Raw genomic sequence first — 20,612 nt, 5'->3', positions numbered from 1 at the left:
TAGTTTTGCCGGACGATTTAAACATTTCAGAGCACTCTTGGAAATGGATGTGTGGTAAATGTTTGAAGACGACAAAAATTCTCTTGAAATTCCAAAAAAGAAGATTTTTTACCTTTGAATTCGCTGTCAGTTTATTTATAACGTGTGAGTTCGACCCTGAAAGTTTAGGTTTAAACCGTATGAATTACTAATAGGTTTTCTCTAAATGATAATGCATTGCACTTCTAGCATAGCTCATGACCCGTTACAGGTAATTTGACCATACATCCATGGACAAGCATAGGCATTATACTTGCCTAAGTATTAATCCTTTTGTCTGTGATATAACGTATAGAAGATCAGCGTCTGTACTCACAGTGAAATGTAATGAAATTAAATTCAATACTCTTTATTGTCTCTTGATTTTTTACAAATAATCGGCAGTGTCATAAAACAACTAAAATGATAGCTCAGCCAGTTATATCTATTGCAATACCTTATGTGGATAACTAATGTAATTTTCATTGAATAAATCTGGGAAATAGAAATTAAGTCAATCTACCGTTCGTGCACAAAAGGGAATTATTGTATTAATTTCTAACATAGTTTATTAGTACAGTGTTGAATGAGGGGAATTTCAGAGTATTTTTCCTGTGTTTTGTGGTACCACTGAGTTTAAAAATTAGCCGTTAGATAGGTCAGTGGAAGGTCAACACCAACAGTGGGCTCAGGTCAACAGTGGGCTATGTTAGTTCAGAACTCGTCGATAAAGTACGAAATTATTTGATTTAATTTTAGATTTAAGTATTACTGAAAATTATATTTTGTTATTCTGTTTTAGAACTCCACTATGCTCTGTCAAAGAAAGATTTGAGTTTAAGTTATCAATGAACTGCTTATAACGCAATAACTCGTTGAGTCCACATGTGATTTTACTTTAAAATTTTCTGATTTTATTTTGTTTGAGGAAGATTAAAATTAGTGACGGTATTAAATCCTGAATTACATGAAATTATTTTATGTCTAAATGTAATACAAACGAACAATGTTTAACACCTTTAAAGAGTCAATATTGAATTTTCATGTGATATTTTCAGGTTAGACCTTGTGTAGAATACATTTTATTTGTATATTGGGTAATGTTTCAGACGAGGTTCAAGGTGTAATAGATTACCTTATGTACTGCCATGGTGACATGTCAATGACTATGGACAGCAGGACAGCCCAGGGGAGCCTAATCACAGATTGTATCGCAGTTAAAGTAAGATATACACATTTATTTTATTTTGGAAACGAATATAGCATACTGTTTATTTAATGCTGTTTTATCTTTGAAGGAAGAAATTTATTTTGTTAAAAGATAGTTAACACTAAGTTAACTATTATTAAATCTAAGTCAAAAACATAAATAGTAATAATAAAGGTAGTTATTTGAAGAAATTGAAAAAGTGGTCCATTGTGGTCTCTCGAGCTGTCGATTGCAAAATTAAATTTTCCTAGCTCTAGCACAATTGCCCCAAAACATCAGCTCATTTATGAAAATTAATTGAAAATATAAAAATATGCTGTTTTGGCATAGTTTGGGGGAATGCTTTTTTCAGACAGTTAAAAATACTATCCAAGAAAGTGTAGTACTGGTACTTAAATAGTCTATATATCAATTCTACGTTAGTTGACTATCAATGCATATCACCGAAAATTGTTGAAAAAATCTATTACTTTTATAGAAGATTGAGTCTATTGCTCTCAAACAAACCTCTCAAATTAGCCTATAATTTAAGAAAAATATTAATCTTTGTGATTTTTCTTGGTTAAGTTAAAGTCCATTACTTATAAAACCAATTTCGTGCATTATTTAATGTTTCATCAACCATTTTCAAGATCTTTATAACTTTTACTCATATATAAAAATATAGAATCTTCTGCGTGAAGAATGGTTTTACAATCAATAGCTAAGGGTTAATCATTCAAATATAAATTTTAAAAAAAGAAGGGAGCCAAGGACTAAACCTTGTGGCGCTCCCCAATCGACTCCTCTTCGTATTATACTAACAGCTTGTTTACGATTTGGCAAGTATCTTTAAAACGTCTATGTTATGTTAAGAAAAAGAAAACTGTTGTGGGATGCTTGTTTATAGATATATTTTGATTCAATTTACTTCATCTTATACCATAAACATTTTATAAAAGAAAAAAATGCTCTTCCCTGTAGCAGCAAACTTAAGTACTTGTTAAATCTAATGTTATTTCAATGATGACTTGTATTTGAAAATATTTAGTTCAAATATGTCATATTGAAATTCGCTTAGTCTGTATGTTTGCTGCAGCGGTTTTTTAAGAAATACTTTACGAAGCTCTTTATTTCCTTTTATGTCTTAAATCGTTCTCAAGACACATTCACAGTCACACGGGATATCCTGTGGTCAAGTATGGTGTTAGTGTTGACTGTTGAGCCGCTGTCACAGTGTTTGGACTCACTTCTCGTGTTTGGCTCACATCGCTCACTGACGACATGTTTGTCACCAAACACTCCTCACTCCTCCACCTCAAACAATAACCACTTCATCCATCCGTCCATCCCTTCACACTCCTTTGCTAAAACCACGCCGCCAATCTTCCAGCTGAGAGGTTACTAGTATTGTTTCCGGTGTATACACAAGTTAGAATGATTATACAGATTTATAAATCAGATTGTGTTCAACCAATCAAGTAGGATTTCATTTATTTTAAAATATCTTACTTGGAAATACCGTAGTAAATTAGCTGGATTGATATACTATTAAATATAAAGAACTTAAACCTAAAACAATTTTTTATTTTACTTGAGGGTGTACCGTTCAAGGTTCAAGGGTTTTAACATTTTACATCAGTGTTTCAGTTGTTTTATGATTTCCAGGTAGGGCTAATAAGGAACTGGTTGTTTTAGCAAAACAACTGAGAGCGAGAGCATATTAATAAGCCGCCAGTTCATAAAATTAAATGGAAGATAAATAAAATATACGTCTAATAACACAAAACATTTATTTACGCTTATACTGTACTGTTAACTCAAAAGACTGTAAATATACATAAAAAATGGTAAGTGGTGATCGATTTCGATTGGACACTCCAATCATCATCAGACCCAATAGGCGAATGACAGACATTGTTCGCCGATTGGGTCTGATGATGAGTGGATTGTCCAATCGAAATCTATCACCACCCGCCATCCGTATCATGTATATTTACCGTCTTGTGAGTAAACAGTATAAGCGTAAATATACGTTTTAAGTGTTATTAGACGTATATTTTGTTTAGACCTACTTTCCGTAAATTTAATAACACGTACAATGCTGATGGAGAAGTTATTTATTATACAAATTAAATACTAATGATATTAGCGAATTTCCCAATAGGGAAGTAGCTATTACCGTAGGGGGAACGGTTAAACCTAGGCCCGGGACCGATTTACTTTTTCATTTTGATGCCACTAGATGCCAAAAACACTAATAGTTGAAATCTTTGTATATGTAAATATATATGTGTGTAAATGCTAAAACTTAAGTAATTTTTGTCCGATTTTTATGAAAATTTGGTTTGGAAATTTGAAATTTGGTTTGAAGGTGTAAGGCGGGTTAAACTTAAATGAGTTCGCGAAGCAGCATGATCGGACCATGTGAACAGGGTTTTACGTGGGGTTTTACGGGGTAAATATTGGTTTTCTAAAATTTAAAATTCCCATGTTAATATTTTAAAATGTTGTACTTTGCTTGTTTTTGGAAATATTTTGATCAAAAAGTCCAGGGCAGCACGAGGTATAGCATGATCTCCGCAGTTGCCATTGGAGTATCTAAGTACCTCAACCTCAGTCCAGGTCAGCACGAGGTATAGCATGATCTCCGCAGTTGCCATTGGAGTATCTAAGTACCTCGACCTCAGTTCAGGTCAGCACGAGGTATAGCATCATCTCCGCAGTTGCTATTGGAGTATCTAAGTATCTCGACCTCAGTTCAGGTCAGCACGAGGTATAGCATGATCTCCGCAGTTGCCATTGGAGTATCTAAGTATCTCGACCTCAGTTCAGGTCAGCACGAGGTATAGCATGATCTCCGCAGTTGCCATTGGAGTATCTAAGTATCTCGACCTCAGTCCAGGTCGACCACGAGGTATAGCATGATCTCCGCAGTTGCCATTGGAGTATCTAAGAACCTCGACCTCAGTCCAGGTTGGCACGAGGTATAGCATGATCTCCGCAGTTGCCATTGGAGTATCTAAGTATCTCGACCTCAGTCCATGTCGACCACGAGGTATAGCATGATCTCCGCAGTTGCCATTGGAGTATCTAAGTATCTCGACCTCAGTTCAGGTCAGCACGAGGTATAGCATGATCTCCGCAGTTGCCATTGGAGTATCTAAGTATCTCGACCTCAGTCCAGGTCGACCACGAGGTATAGCATGATCTCCGCAGTTGCCATTGGAGTATCTAAGAACCTCGACCTCAGTCCAGGTTGGCACGAGGTATAGCATGATCTCCGCAGTTGCCATTGGAGTATCTAAGTATCTCGACCTCAGTCCATGTCGACCACGAGGTATAGCATGATCTCCGCAGTTACCATTGGAGTATCTAAGTACCTCGACCTCAGTCCAGGTCAGCACTAGGTATAGCATGATCTCCGCAGGTACCAGTGAAGTATCTAAATACCTCGACCTCAGTCCAGGTCGACCACGAGGGACAGTATAATCTCCGCAGGTGCCACAACATCAAACAGGCTTACCTGTGTTCAGTCTAGACTTAGGATGTACTAATACGTGTAGAAACAACATTCCTCCGTCACATTGAAATGTGAGAACAAGCCGATTATTTTGACAACACAGCTCGACGTTAAACCTTCCTCATGTAGCCTATAAGATACAAGCCAGAGTTGTCCGATTATAGACGGTGTTATAGAGACACTTCTCACGTGTGTGGTTTTGTAGTGGAGTTTGTGTACAAAGTAGGGGTAACGGACCGATTATTTGTATTCTGTGGAATTGAAACTTGAAAGCAACAGCTAAAAAATATGGATACATTAATTTATTATAATATAGTTTTTATCAATAATGAAATGTATTTGTACCAAGCTGCTATAAATTTTTTAATTGGTTTTGTTATGAACATAAAAAACACGTTTGATAAACAATATTTTCTAAAACTATTTGCTCAGTTTCCTGTAGAGTAGGTTACGGAAGTATATAGGCCTAGCTGCTGCTAGCACAGTATACTGTGACTTCATTTATTCTTTTAAATCGTCAAAGTTTACAATGTTAAGAAGGGATCGTTTTCATTTATGTAAACCGCCTGATATTACACAATCAATCGATGTATTAATGACTATTCTGACAATAACTCGTACTTTGCGTATTTTAAGTTGAATATTGTGAGTGTAGACTTATGTTAGTGTAGACTTATGTGAGTGTAGACTTATGTGAGTGTAGACTTATGTGAGTGTAGACTTATGTGAGTGTAGACTTATGTGAGTGTAGACTTATGTGAGTGTAGACTTATGTGAGTGTAGACTTATGTGAGTGTAGACTTATGTGAGTGTAGACTTATGTGAGTGTAGACTTATGTGAGTGTAGACTTCTGTGAGTGTAGACTTATGTGAGTGTAGACTTCTGTGAGTGTAGACTTATGTGAGTGTAGACTTATGTGAGTGTAGACTTATGTGAGTGTAGACTTATGTGAGTGTAGACTTATGTGAGTGTAGACTTATGTGAGTGTAGACTTATGTGAGTGTAGACTTATGTGAGTGTAGACTTATGTGAGTGTAGACTTCTGTGAGTGTAGACTTATGTGAGTGTAGACTTCTGTGAGTGTAGACTTATGTGAGTGTAGACTTCTGTGAGTGTAGACTTATGTGAGTGTAGACTTATGTGAGTGTAGACTTATGTGAGTGTAGACTTATGTGAGTGTAGACTTATGTGAGTGTAGACTTATGTGAGTGTAGACTTCTGTGAGTGTAGACTTATGTGAGTGTAGACTGGAGTTGTGTATAACTATGTCACTCAGCTGTTTTTTTAGCCAGTACCATATCTTATACAGTTTGAAAATCAAGGAGATCAGGCTCAATTTTGAAACCTTTCAAAGAATACTGCCATGATTAAACAGGCGACCTTTTGATTACAAGGCGAACACTGTATCTACTCACCTATGCAACCCGTTTGGTTATAGTAGTAAATTTTGCCTAAGTAGCCCAAACAGGATTACATTATCTTAACTTTAGTAATTTATTGTAATTCGCTTTCAAAGATCATTATTCCATAATTTTTTATGTGTTTTGATAGTTCATTGGCAAGCCTATATTATTGTAGTGACATGTTTATATCTGTGCCTTGTGATATATCTGTAAAATATTAGTTCTAGTTTATAAATAAATAACCTAACCCTATTTGAAGAACATAACGTGACAAAGACCAAATTGCATCATCTTACACACACACTATAACCACATTTGAATTTAATACAGTAACACGATTATTAAACTGCCTCCAGCCATATACTTCCTCTCATTTGCTTGTGTACAACCCTTATTTTGGGTAAGTGACAGTGATATGTAAAATCACATATGTATGTATGATGGAATGTATGTATTGGTATGATATGTAAACTGTGATGGTAAAATCACAAAAATCGCAATAACGTATGAACCGTAATCCTTACAGCATTGGAAGTTGTACCATTTTGTAGATATACTACGGATTAGTAGGCTGCCCTCATACCATAGCTTAAAATAGAAAATTTACTAAAACAATACTTTCTCCACTATATGGAGAGAAAGTAAAACCCAGAACGCTGCACTATATACTATTGCAATTGATAAAACAGTATAAAACTTGCACATTTCCCAACCCTGCTTGGAATTAACAGACCATGTTTTCCGATATAAACAAGGCATGTCAAGAAATAATACATAAGCTGGGAGTCGTTAGGGGATGCAAGACATGTACCCCAAACAAGGCTTCGACTTGTACTCGCAATGTCGTGGTGAAATATTATTTTACCATCTTGAGAAATACGCGGTATAAACTTCCTTTCTTACAAGCTTTCTTTCTTGAACCTTCTACACGACTTTGTTATCGTGAAAATGTTTTTCTTCCACGAGAACGACAGTTTGTATATACATTTATACATTTATTCGTATTTTGTTTCTACTAAAGTGTGAAGGATAATTTAGGAGAGTAAGCTTCGAAATACCAATCTAGTACTAAATATGCACAAATTAATAGCATTTTGTTATTTTCTAAACTTTAAATAAACAGCCGATTAATTATTTAAACACACTTAAGTCCAAACTTTATCTAGAACCATAAACACTTTGGATTAAGATCAATTGGAGCGCCTTTTCTAAGGATACGAACTGTGTTAACGCATTTTTAAGCAATACGTTTTCAAAATAGTTTTTTGTACACAGAATTCCACAAGGTAGCACTTGAATGTCCTACCAATGAAATCGGTTCAAAGAGGTTTCCTTTTTTTACACTGACTCTGTTAAAACCATATTTAATTCTGTTTCCTACAATGCATCACACCCAATCAAAACCAAAGTTAATATTACAAAGGTCACAAAATGTTTGCCATGCAATTTGTATTTAATTGTATTGCACCCTATAGTCACAATTAGTTATTTCCTGAAATAAATAAATAGTAACGTATGGTGGAAAATCCTTGAAGATGTCCCTTTGACATATCTAACCCCTAGGCTAAGGCTATCAACCAATTTGACTTATTCCTTCCAATAAAAGTAAAAAGTGTGTACAAAACAATTAATCCCATGAAAAATTTCAATATTTTTAGCTATTCCGTTTATTTTTATTACTGAAATTAAACAAACACACTTCGTGTTATTTGGCTATTTTTATTTACTTTCCGTAGTTAAAATAAACGGGATAGCTATATAGCTAGTATATTGTTATTGTCCATGGGATTAATAGTTTAGTGGTATTAGACGTCTTTTTATTTACTTTCTACAATTTTAATAACACGCACATTGCTGGTCAAGAAATAATTTATTTTAATTACCAATTTACGAATCAATTGGGTTATTATTTTTTTGTTTTTAAACTGCACATTTAAGATCACCCCTTCAAGTACCTGTTCCTATTATATGGTGTTTAATCTGCTTCAACTTGACTAGGTATTCTCTATTTTCTGCTGGACTCATACATTGCGACTCCAGCCAGGGCTATTTGCCTACACCTACACACGAGCGGTGACTTCTCTTAGCGAGCCTCAATCGTCCATATGGTGATTTAAAAAGGAGACTTTCTATTTTAATATCATGGTTATAATTATACAATCAAATCACAATTACCACATATTTTCAGAAGAGCTGGCCAACGTTACAACACGGAAGCTTCCGCTCCCGATGTCCTGGGTTCAAATCCCGCCAATCACCAACGACTATGATAACGCCACGACCCTTCAGGCCTTTCCTGGAGTAGAGGTTAGAGGCGTCGTCCGGACATTTCCAGGTGTAAAGTCGCTCAGTAATCCTGAATACTCGTCGTCCCGGGAGACGAGGGTGACCACTGGCGGAGTGATATCGATGACCGAGGGAAGCTGCTGTGCTTGTCTGATAGACGCTGGTTAGGAGGTGTCCGGTCGTCCATCCGTCATCATTACCACCCCCCACCCCACCCCCCACCCTACACAACACCCCGTCGTTACTCACCCCGAGTGGTCAGTTTGTACAACAAACCACAACCTCATCTGACCAAACCGCTCGTCATATTGCACCATTAAATACAATGTTACACGCCACAATGATATTTCATCCCGTTCACTTGTCGGAATCGAGCTGTGTGTTAACGCACGCGTAAGAGGTCAGTCCAAATTCTTTATAGATTCTAATGATGATCTTTTAGAAAGTATCGAGTTATAACAAGTTGGAAAATAGGTCTGATGAGCCGACAGCTGTAATACCACGAGCAACCTTCGGGTTTGAAGGCCATCATTATAACCACTTGGCTATCCGGACAAGTAAATGCTGGCATCCATTTAAGGATTTGTGACAGTTCAAAGTTAAGCATATAAAATTAGTGTTGATAATTAGGTGGAACGGATTCTTCGTGATATTTCGTATACTTTGATTGTAGGTGCTCGATTTTTGGACAATTATAAGATGAGAATTTGAAATGTATTCGTTGGTAAAAATAAAGCATTTCTCATGCCTACTAAACCCGGGGAAGCAATAGATAACCGGGCCAGAGTCCTTATCACTTGACCTAATACTGTACGTGGACCGTGTCGCTTGTTTGGCAAAGGATAAAAGTACTTATTACTGTATTGGCTACGTATAGTCAATGCAACCTTGTTGGGGAGGCATCCAGGCATTATGTGATAGTTAATTTAACAGTCTTTTGTTATAACGAATTCAATTGTCAGATATCAAAGTATCATCGTTTAAAGACGTTCAAGGAGGATGGTCAGTGAACATAGTAATTAGGTTTTACTTACAAGTTATACTGAAATGTTTATTTGCGGGCAACATAGTTCAATCCCACGGAATCACTAATGTATTATTTACGTTTCATGGTTTAAGTTTTGCACTGTCTATTAATCTGTTTTGTAACCTCGTAAGAATACTTTAAACTATTCTTTCTACAGTATCTGCATGGAAATCCATGGAGATCTATCATTCATTGTATTGGCATGGGATAAAAACAAATTCTTATGTACGTAGGAATAAATGCCATAAATGTTATTTTAATGGATTAATTGAAAATCAATCCGGACAGGCAAATAATGGAAATTAGCTTAGTCGGCAGGTTTGCTGCAGCGGGGGTATTTTATTTTTAAAATCAAAATATGTTTTGACATGTGATTTATTTACAGTGTCCTATGCGAAGTACGGTATCCAAATGCAAAATCTTTTAAGATGAGTAGTTTAGGATAAAGTGGGTTGAATAGCTATTTTACAAAATATTAAATTAGTTCGATTAAGTGAACAGACCCAGTTAAATGTTTTTATTATAAATGAGCTGTATAGGGTGAACATTTTCCGATAAATCTGTTCACTCTAGCATTATGCTGCCTCCCACTTCCACGCAACACGCTGATATAGCATAAACAGCCTAATTATCCGTGCAGCCATTGTTTGCAATGCCTGACATAACATTCAATATTATTCGATAAATATCGTTTTATCGCACTCATGTCATTGTCACTATTTATTCCCCGTTTGCCTAAACTACTGCGAAACCCGTGTAGTGTTTTTTCACCCTCCGACATGTTCTATGAAGATAATTACCCAGTAAAACCCTCTTTTGACTCACTACACGGTTTTAATATTGTGTCTCGCTTGTACAAAAAGCGAATCTTTTGTTTGTGATAGTCAATTCATTACGTATTGTCAGCGCTATATGCGTAAATAGCTTTGATATCGCTATCTCTAACTCGTTGAACACTAGTTGAACGTTTCTGTTGTATTTTGTCTATTTTGATCGATGTTTTTACTTTACACTCTGTATTAGTTTTGTCATTGTTATACCGTATGACTGGTAAAGCTTCGATTACAAAAAAAACTAAATAAACTTGTCTTCGTATCGTTAGCTACGTGGTGATGAGTTTGTCGTTTTGATACACTTTTGCGGTGAAATCAATAGTAATATTAGCAATATACTATATAAAAGCAAAAGTTTATTTTGTAAAATCGATGAATCAGATAGATTGAAATGAATATACAGATACCTTAGACCTTAGAAAGTTGACGGCCAATATTTTTTTCTTTATCATGAATTTGTATCTCAATTGTTAATAATTCCTATGCATGACTTAAACATTATATATTATTATCTACTAAATAAACAAAAATGCTTTTGTGAGTCCAAATAAAATTTTTTTTACATGATGCTAAGCTTTACTACACTAATTTGCAAAAAATTATTATTTTGTCAATAAATTAAAAAAAATGAACAATTTTTTGTTTTAGACATAACCGTACATACATGTGGAATGAACTGTCCAGTCTTCAAGCTATCCTATTCAATAGTCACCATAACAGTCTAGTTACACAACAAATCTCCGGGCCTGCACTGCCACCAAATATTGTAAATACGTTACAAGTGATTTTGAACACGTTTAACACATTTATTCGACATAGCTCATTTAAATTTCAATACCAATAAAACACAAATGGACAAACCCACCCTTAACCACTTCAATTCACCAGCCAACAAGCCATTTAATATTGGCTTTAAGCTGTAATCTAAGTAATTTCCAATGCATGTCTGGCTAAGCCGCGTCTTGCACGCGTAACCACGTCTCGGCTAAGCTGGACATGGAGTGTATTAGAGGGACAATTCATTTACCGATCCCCATACAACTAATACCCCGTATTACAGCGACGTTCGAGTGTTTACTCGCCGTGTTTGTTCTACTTTTTAATTAAATCCATTCATTAACGCTCGCAGAATTAGTCGGGTTGTTTTTTTTACTCGAACATTTTTAATCACTGTAGTCGATGCGTTTGATTCACTTTATGGGGTTTTTTATCGCGTCACTGTTTGCCCGGACTTGTTCAATTAAAATATTAACCTAGTTGACGGCCTTGTCGTGAAATGTAATGAAACGGGTTTTTGTAAAACGCTTTTTGAGATTACAAAGTGACCGGTTGTGTTGTGCAGTGCACTTGATCGACTGTCGGTCAGTTGAGATTACCTCTTTTTAGTGCATATTATTTCGCTCACACATTTATTTTATCCCTATTACTAGGGATTACTTGCTTTTGAGCAACTATACTACTCATGTACTACTACATATTAATTTTACTTTTTACGGTTTTTTTTCGTATCGTCCAAACCCTAGGGTTATACATTAACGTCTACGTTTTAATAGATAGCATTATCAATTAATTGTTTACAGTCGAATGAAAAATGGCATTTCAGTCACGGTCCTACCAGTATCCTTTGAGAGCAAGCATGATTAGTCTTATCAATGTAAATAATGAGCCGATATAAACTCATAGGAAACATAGAAAATAATGAGGAAATTCGGAAATGTCATCGGCATCGCATTACACTGTGTTAGATCTTTTAAACCCAAATGCTTAAAATCTATAAATAAATAGTCAATGATAAAACCCCTTAGATTGTGACGTGGAAACTTAAGAATAATGTTTTTATCTTCAAAATCGTATTAAAAACAAATAATTTGACTACCCACACGGGAACTGAACGCACTAAAATTGCAACATCTTTAAAAACTAATAGGTTAACTACTGTAATACAGTGTTGCATAAAAAATTATATGAATTTACCATTGACACATTTTTATCGCACGGCTCTTCGTATAGAGAGTTCTCCCAATCAAAGTATGCTCTACAGAAGTTAGTATCCTTTGTATTTTCTAGAATTGCGGACCTACAGCTAGGTAGTTTCCGCGAGTATTATCAACAATAGCTAAAACACATTTGCGACTGGCCGGATTCGAACCCAGATGCCCCGGGAAAGACGTGTCCCACTCCATCACTGTTTCTTCGTCTATCCATTTCAATACAGTAATTCAAAACGTACGAAATATTCCCAATAATGGTATGGCACAAATATTGTTTACCGTTGAACAAAATAAACTCGAAACTAAAAACAGAGGAAATCGCTGGAAGTAAATCACAACAGAGTATCGTGGTACACGGTGGAACAGAGTTAATTATAATCGAGACAAATCAATAACCAGGTCCGAGGTAAATAATTAACCGATTGTCGGTTGGCCGAGGTACGGGGATCGTCTTTGCTTTGTTTCAGGGGCTACTGATCTTCCATTCCCGCTGTTAAAAACGTCGTTTTCGAGCCCATCACCGCACCCTTTGGGCGACTCGATTTACCCTCTAAAAGGTCTAATTCAGTCGGAATTTAATTAACTTCGCCCCGAGGTTTTTCTTTTTCCTATCGGCCGGTGTGTCCCCTCTCCCTCATTAAGGAGCTATCTACAGTACAATCCGACGATTCCCTACTCGTTGCTTATTCTTTCACCCCTCCACAGCCATCATTGCGACACATGGATTGTGCTATCTCCACCCGAGGCAGGTTTTGTATCCGTGCGGTCGAATTGAATCTAAACGTTGATGAGTTTGAGAACTTCAATATTTGCATACTACATGTGACAGTGGTATATTGGCAAGTTTAATTGATGAAGTGTATTAAGCCACTAGTTTATTTTCAAACTCAATACAAATTTCGATAAAAATTCAGTTTACGCTCAGAGATTGGTAGGTATCTAACAGCCAGTTACAATGAATGGAGAAATTATAGACAACACACTCTAAGTATATTTTGGAAGTAGCCTATATTTTGGGAAAGTAGTTTTGAAACATGGAGGTACTGTATTTCTGAGGCGTAGCCCAAAACATAAGTTGTTGTTGAACCCATAACAAAGAAGCTTCTAATTTGTAGCCCAAAACCAAATTAAAATGTAAAAGTGCCTCTAAAACATTGCCAAAAGTAAATATAAAGCTGATAGTAACGCGTAGCCCTAAGCAAAGTCGCCCCAACATTAGAAGTTCTACAAATGAATATAGTTTATGACATTTATCATTTTTCCTGATAATATGTTGCAAATCCTTGGAGCTGTAACAAAGAATATAAACTCTGTAGTCATTGGTTATAAGCTATATTATCAACAGAATAAAAAAAAATCTATTCCTAAAAAACCATATTTAGACCGTTGCTATAGGTCCAACTAATAATCGATATAGATATTAGACTATAGCTCTACATGAATAATTTGTCACTGTTTATTTGTTCATATTCGTTCTATACAAATCCCTCTTTTGCCATGCAATTCTTCTTCAACTTGAGATGTTTCAAGGATTGTATTGTAACATTTTAGTTCCGAACTTTTACCCAACCGTGAACAACTATCACACAGTCTTGAAGTTTACTTTAAAACATCACAAAAACCCGTGGTTGGAACAACGCATGACACTCAAGTAAGAAAAATAGCTTAAAAGCCCGCCCTGTTGTCATTGACGCCCCGGTCCCTTAATAAAGATCCATCCCGGTCCCGAGGGGTGAAGTCGTTCATTTCGAGCATTACTCCCATCGGTTTCCACTCGCCAATCCCCCATCTGCATCTTATCAATTACATTCACCCCGTCCGAATAATTATACCGAGTTTAAAGATTTGTTCGACGCGTATTCCGTTTTCCGCGGCCAATTCGGTTGCAAATCTCATCAACCGGCCCCCAACACGAGTCTTATGCAAATACAACAGCGTTCTTAAATTGGGGCTGGGATTTGAGTGCGGCGATGCCCGGTTTACGGCGGTTTTTAAATTTGGCGGCGGGATTAGGAGATTTCGTGTCGGAATGGATTACTTTGGTAATGTTGAGTGATTGTGTTGAGAAGTATCTCGGTGGTATTGCGTTTTTGTAATGATGGTTTCTGTAGATTAGTGGCAGGTTATATTCAAACAACGATACCAACAATGGTATAATGATGTTTTTACTGATTTACAACGTTTGTCTGAAAGAATAATAGGTAAAAAGAATTATGGGTATTTATTATCCAGCGTGGATTGTTTTTGTAGGTATAACTAAGCTTCTGAAACCAATATATCATGTTCATAGGTAGACACCCTGAAGTTTTTGCAAAATACAGGGTGAATAAAAAGTCAAGACCCCCATTTAATATTTTTCTCAGTAAATACACAGAAATATCCTTTAGATGGTCGTGCAAACTTAGCAGGAAGTTTGATTTTATGATTTTTTTAAATTTAAGTTTCCGAAAAATAGGAGATTTAGGGGCAACTCAAAATGTTTCAACGCAAACCTCCTTCAAGTCACACCTTATATTGAAATGTTTACAAAAACTTAAAGCATGATGAAAACCATAGTTCGCTATCCAAATATTTACTCTATCCAAATAGTAGCCCGTCAGAAGTTAATGATGTCTACTCTTAAATTAGTTTTCTTGTGTAAAAAAGTAATTTTCTCTCTCCTCTAATTTATTCTTAAGTAAATATTGCAGAGTTATCCTTTGGGTGGTCATGCAGCCTTGGCAGGAGGTTTTATTCAATGATTTTGAAAATTTGTCCCCAAAATGGTTTTGAAAACAGTTTTGGGGGCAACTCAAAATCTTTGAATAAAACCCCCTTCAAGTGACACTTATTTTTAAATGTTTACAAAAATCTAAAGAATGGTGGAAACCAGAGTTCGCTATCTCTTCTCTACCCAAAATGGTTACCAATTTTACCATTACATTGGGTTTTTCTTATCTATTAAGGTGTAGATTTGTATACGTTTCATGGGACACCATTTTAGATAAATAAGAGTTTTTGTAAACACTTAAAATAAGGTAGGCCAGTAGACCTATCATTTGAAGAGGGTTTACATTAAAAAAAACTTGAATTAACCCAAAAATCAAAGATCAAAATTTTCAAAATCATAAAGTGAATTTTCCTTCTTAAATTGCACGACCACCAAAAGAATATTTTTGCATATAGGGTTCAAAGCACTGTTATACTCTTTTACCTTACAACGATTATGTTTGGATAAGACACTTATTAAAACTACTAAATTTAAAATAAATAAAATTGTTGACCATAGATCTACACAGTTGACCTACGTAAATCAGTTTACAATTATGCCTATAAAAGTTGCATTTTTAAAATATCTCTTGAATACAATTTGACGGTCGTTAAACATTATGTTGAGGATCATGCGTAAAATTACAATTCAGATTCAAGCCGTTGTAAAGAAAGTTGGTCAAAATCGCTGGAAGAAATAAATGAAAAATAATAATAACAATAAAGGAAATTACCTTTTTAGCTACTATTCGTCCCTCGCTAGACCGCCTTAAATGACACTTCAATTGTAGAAATTGGTTAAAAAGGACGTCTGAAAATGGTATGTTACAGAAAACGTTTATTGTATTTAAAATATAGATGTATTAGATACTGTAGAATTGGTATTAGTCATAGCCACCTATTAGTGCAAGTATTCGCAACGGAACAAAACATTCAAACAAAGCAACAGAGTACTTGTAAACGTATACAGTAGATTCAGTAGGTGTAAGCAGTTAGGGTAATACCAATCAACCAAGAAGCAAAACTGTAGAGTTGCTCGTCCCCAAGTGTAGAAACACTCACAAGTATTACCAGTCACAAGGAAGCCTAGCTTTTCCGTCTCAAAACCTTTCTCTGAACAAAGCTTGGCCCCCAAAGTGCAGGAGTTCCGTCGTATTCCCAGTCGCACTCTATTCGCCATGAGCAGATGGCAGTAGGACTGCGGTGATTGACATGTTGTCCGGTCTGGTTATTCATCCCTCGATGTAAACAATAACGGTGATCCAGCCGCGTCACTCTAAGCTTATTACTCTGACAAATATCAGTTGAAAACAAAATCCAAGGGGAGTGGAGTGCAGTCCCTCAGGACGCCGGGTCATCCAGCGGGATAATGCGAGGGTCCTGTAGGACGTGCATTGCGATGTTTCGTTGACAGCAGCTTGTTGCCTCTGCGTGTAAACGTCTGATCACAGTAGGATGGAAACACGTGAGATTCAATGCAAGTTGTGATGTCGGTGGATGAATGTTCAACGTTTGTTAGCAACTATAGTTCGGCCGCTTAGAAAGCGACCCGCAAAGCTAGAGGAGGTCGTTTTCTAAGCGGCCGAACTATACTTCTGGACTGGAGATAGTGTGGTCCAGGCACATGAATTATATGATCTTGAACTTTGTAGAGTAGAAGCTACATGGCATACTTCTGTGCTTTTAAAACAAAGAAATTGTAAAGACATAAATGTGTGAATAATAATTGTGAAGACTTTCTTGTAGCTATTGAAATCCTATATTATAAGTGTATCTTCATTAAAAGAGCGAACGAGGTTTAGAGCCATAAAATCTCATTAGATAATAGCAGTTATGCTAACCTAAATATACACATGACATTGACATATACTTACGGTAACTATCAATTTGTAGGTTAAAAAAGCGAATAAATTTGATTCAGCGTAAAGCATGAATTAGCAAATATTTAGAGTGGATTTGACTTATTTCTTGTTTTGATAGAGTTATAAGTTTCCCAACAGTACACTTTTGTTCAAATAATTTGTTTAACATTTTTCACTCTCCATACCCCTTTTGGTAACTTTTATACAAACAACCACAATAATAACCATAAATGTAGAACACTACATAGAAAGTTCTTGACCTCTCATCTCACACAAATGACAATCGAATCTTGGTGAAGCCACGTATTCGTGTTTTAGAAAATATTTTAGTGCTTAAAATAGTTTGCAATATGATTGCTCTAATTGAATATGTTTTACTAGATAATAATTTTCAAACGCAATTTTATCTCATAAGATACAGCTTAAATTTGTACCCTTACCGTTTTTTGTTCAGCGTTTCTATCAACAACTACATTCAGGCGACCTAAATGTTGTATGAATATCAAATTTCAATAAAACATCACATTCAATCGAAAATTCCAACGGGTCAAACCACTACGTGAATGATACCGGTCTATTTACCGTCATGACCTAAGCCCAACCCGATGTAAGATTTAATTAACAGCCGCATACAAGGGTGTCGGTACAGGCTAAAGCCTCATAATACATCTATGTTTACCCTGGTGTTAAGGCCCATTTAACTTTGATTAAAGCGAGAGAGCTGGGCGATCAGTCAATAGCTAACACCTGGGTGGCCCCTCATCCCCTAACCCCAAACCCCAACCCCTAGGGACAACGGGCCCTGTTTGCAGCGCGACTTCATTGTGCTAATCTTTTGTATCCAGATCGCCGGAATATTGGGTTTATTTGGATGAAAATTATTTTCCAGATTTTCAAAACGCGTGGGAACCCCGTGGCTTTGTAAACATGGGGTAGTCGCCAATGAATGGTGTTGGGGTTGAGCGGGGCTCGGGCCTGGTCACTTGTGGGATTGGAGGTGAGAAATTAGGATTATGATGTAAGAATATTAAAGGATGTGTTTTGGAATTGGTGTGATGTCGTAGGTAGGTCATTGTTTAAACGGTGCAGGCAACAGTGATGACAATAGTAACAGTTACAGTTACAGCAACAAACAAAACTAGCGACAGTAGCAGTAACCGTGGCTGCAATAGCAAAATTAACAGTTAATAGTGAGATAGTTACTGCAGCTTAAAAAAGCCGAAACTTTAACAGTCACCATACCAGAAAGCAGGTAATCTTTTTGCAATAAAAACAACAACAACTACAAACAAACAACAACTACAAGCATTAATAACTTCAGCCGCAAGCATTAGAAACCGTAACTGAAACTTTAGTCTATAACTAAATATGCAACAAACGGTAAAACTGTACTAGCCACAGCAACGACAGTAGCAGTTAACGGATACTGCAAAGGAACAGCAATAGTAACAGATACCGCTGTTTACAAGCCTACATTATTTACTATTACGTTTATCCGTTCAGTCAAACAAAATATCAATTTTTTAGAGTACTCCTCCAGATTATCATTAATAAAGACCCAATTTTGTAGTAAAACAAATTATCATAACTTTTTAAATATATTGGAACTAAACGGATCAGCACAAAATAATTTACAGCACTTTTTAATTTTCAATCCGACTTCTAGACACGACTGATTCAAATATTCTAACCTAAAAAAAACTTGAATGCATCTCTACCAATTTAAATCGCACACTCAAATCAAACATCGAGATCTAAATTGCTAAAACACTTGGATCGTGACGAAATCTGAGCTACTGTGATCATCTTATCTGTTACAAGTTCGCCATAACTGATTACCATAGAACACCACCTTGTCCAATTAAAGGGCCGGAGTAGTTCATTATTGTCCAAGCATGAATATGTACGCTGCAACTGCATTATTCACATTATTCACCGCAATATTCGCGCGGTCAACCAGCAGCCATGACGTGTATTGAATATTAATACGTTGTTAAAAGGGTTAATTTGTTTCTTTGTTTCGCGTCAGAGTTTTTCCACGTTTGGACGGACGTTTTTCAACACTTTGTGACGGGTTGATCACAAAGTGTTGAGTTGAGGTTATTATTATTTTATTCTCGGTGTTTGTGAGTTGTGTGGAAAGTTGGTAAGTTGGTAAGTGGTAGTTCTATACACTGTTGAGTGGGAGCTGTTACAATGTTGAGCGAAATATTTCCATACAAAGCCGTTTAGTGTTTAGCAAATTGATAGTGAAAAGGCTATTATTGTAGGTCTACTGCGAAATCAAAAATGTAAATTGTTTCTGGTTTGAACCAATGTTCCCAGATCTATGATTTAACCACAAGATCAACAGTTCATCTCAGACTGAAATATTGGAAAGCTTTTTATGTTGATTAAGAAACGACGTAGCTTATTTTGGCTATGGTTAAAAATTTAAACTTATAAACCTAAGTTGAAGGATTGTTTTACTAAACAATAAACAGTTAATAGATTTAGTAGAAGTTATGTCTGAGTTTCGTGGTTAAAAATACTGTTTACTGTCCTAACAAACATAATGCACAATTATATTTAACATATTGAAACCGTTTTTGTTGACCTGTTTACAAGAGACTTGCAGTTGACAGTTATTTAATATTAAGCGTTTGAATAAATACAATACGTGTGAGAACAAAGGCGAAGAATGCGATAACATACCTTGCGTACCTACAACTAACGAATATAAAGTAACTTTTGAGCGTCATAAAATAAATATTTATACATCCGGACCAACACGCATTTACACTCAGCCCGGCGATAAGGTGGGTTAATTGGAAAAGTGAAATTCGCCTTACATTCACCAGCATGCACTATGCCTGGAGATAGCATCTGGCAAGGCGGGCTGCATGTACGACTGTTGAAGGCGCGTAGTTCGCAAACTCTCCGCTAGACTGCAGCACTTGCCGGTGAGCGCTAGTGGAGCGTGTCGTGTCGCTCTTTCGTCTCTGTTGGCTTTCAAAGCAGACTGGGGGAATTTCCAACCGTTACAATATTTTTAAAAGTTTCAATTACGTATAAAAGATTCTCATCGCTCAGTAGAAAAACTTGTAAGTTATCAGTGCATTATGTTATTTTTAGGGATTTAAAACTATAAAATTACATAAAATAAGAATCTATTTAGTTTTAAAATCATTTTAATAATGTTTTCGAGATAAAAAATACACGATAGTACACAAATATATTTAAAAATCAGACTGATCTTTCGGCGTATTGTATTAGTTTACTGTACCATTAAATTTGGGAAATTTACATAAACCCCTGGCTAAAGATATTTTCTATTCAATATGTATAGTAAATGATTTTGTTGGAACACTGGGTAAATAAAACAAGGGTACTGTTAACAGTAGCTTTCTATGAATACCTCGAGTAGGTATCTGTACATAAATAATTTTAATTCAGAAACGTATTACTTGTGTGCGAAATTTCTAAGTGGATCCGAAAACTCGTGTATGGTTCTGTATAAGGGTGTCATTGGGGAAGTGATTTTTAATCTTCTGAAATAAATATCTCGATTTAAAAGAGCCATTTAAAATAGTATCATAGGTTATCTAAAATAGAAATATACATTAGGTGTTACATTTATTACTGTACATTATCTCTGGTATAAGGTCGACTCTGCAAGTCGATTCATAGTTCGTGTTATCGAATAATTGCTTGCTAATTAAAACACCACTATTGCCTAGCAGTATTGCTTA

The sequence above is a fragment of the Macrosteles quadrilineatus genome, unplaced genomic scaffold (assembly GCF_028750875.1).
Source record: "Macrosteles quadrilineatus isolate MER2022 unplaced genomic scaffold, UCM_ALF_1.0 Scaffold_11__1_contigs__length_5352618, whole genome shotgun sequence".
Classification (NCBI taxonomy): domain Eukaryota; kingdom Metazoa; phylum Arthropoda; class Insecta; order Hemiptera; family Cicadellidae; genus Macrosteles; species Macrosteles quadrilineatus.
Note: the sequence above shows the minus strand (reverse complement) of the source record.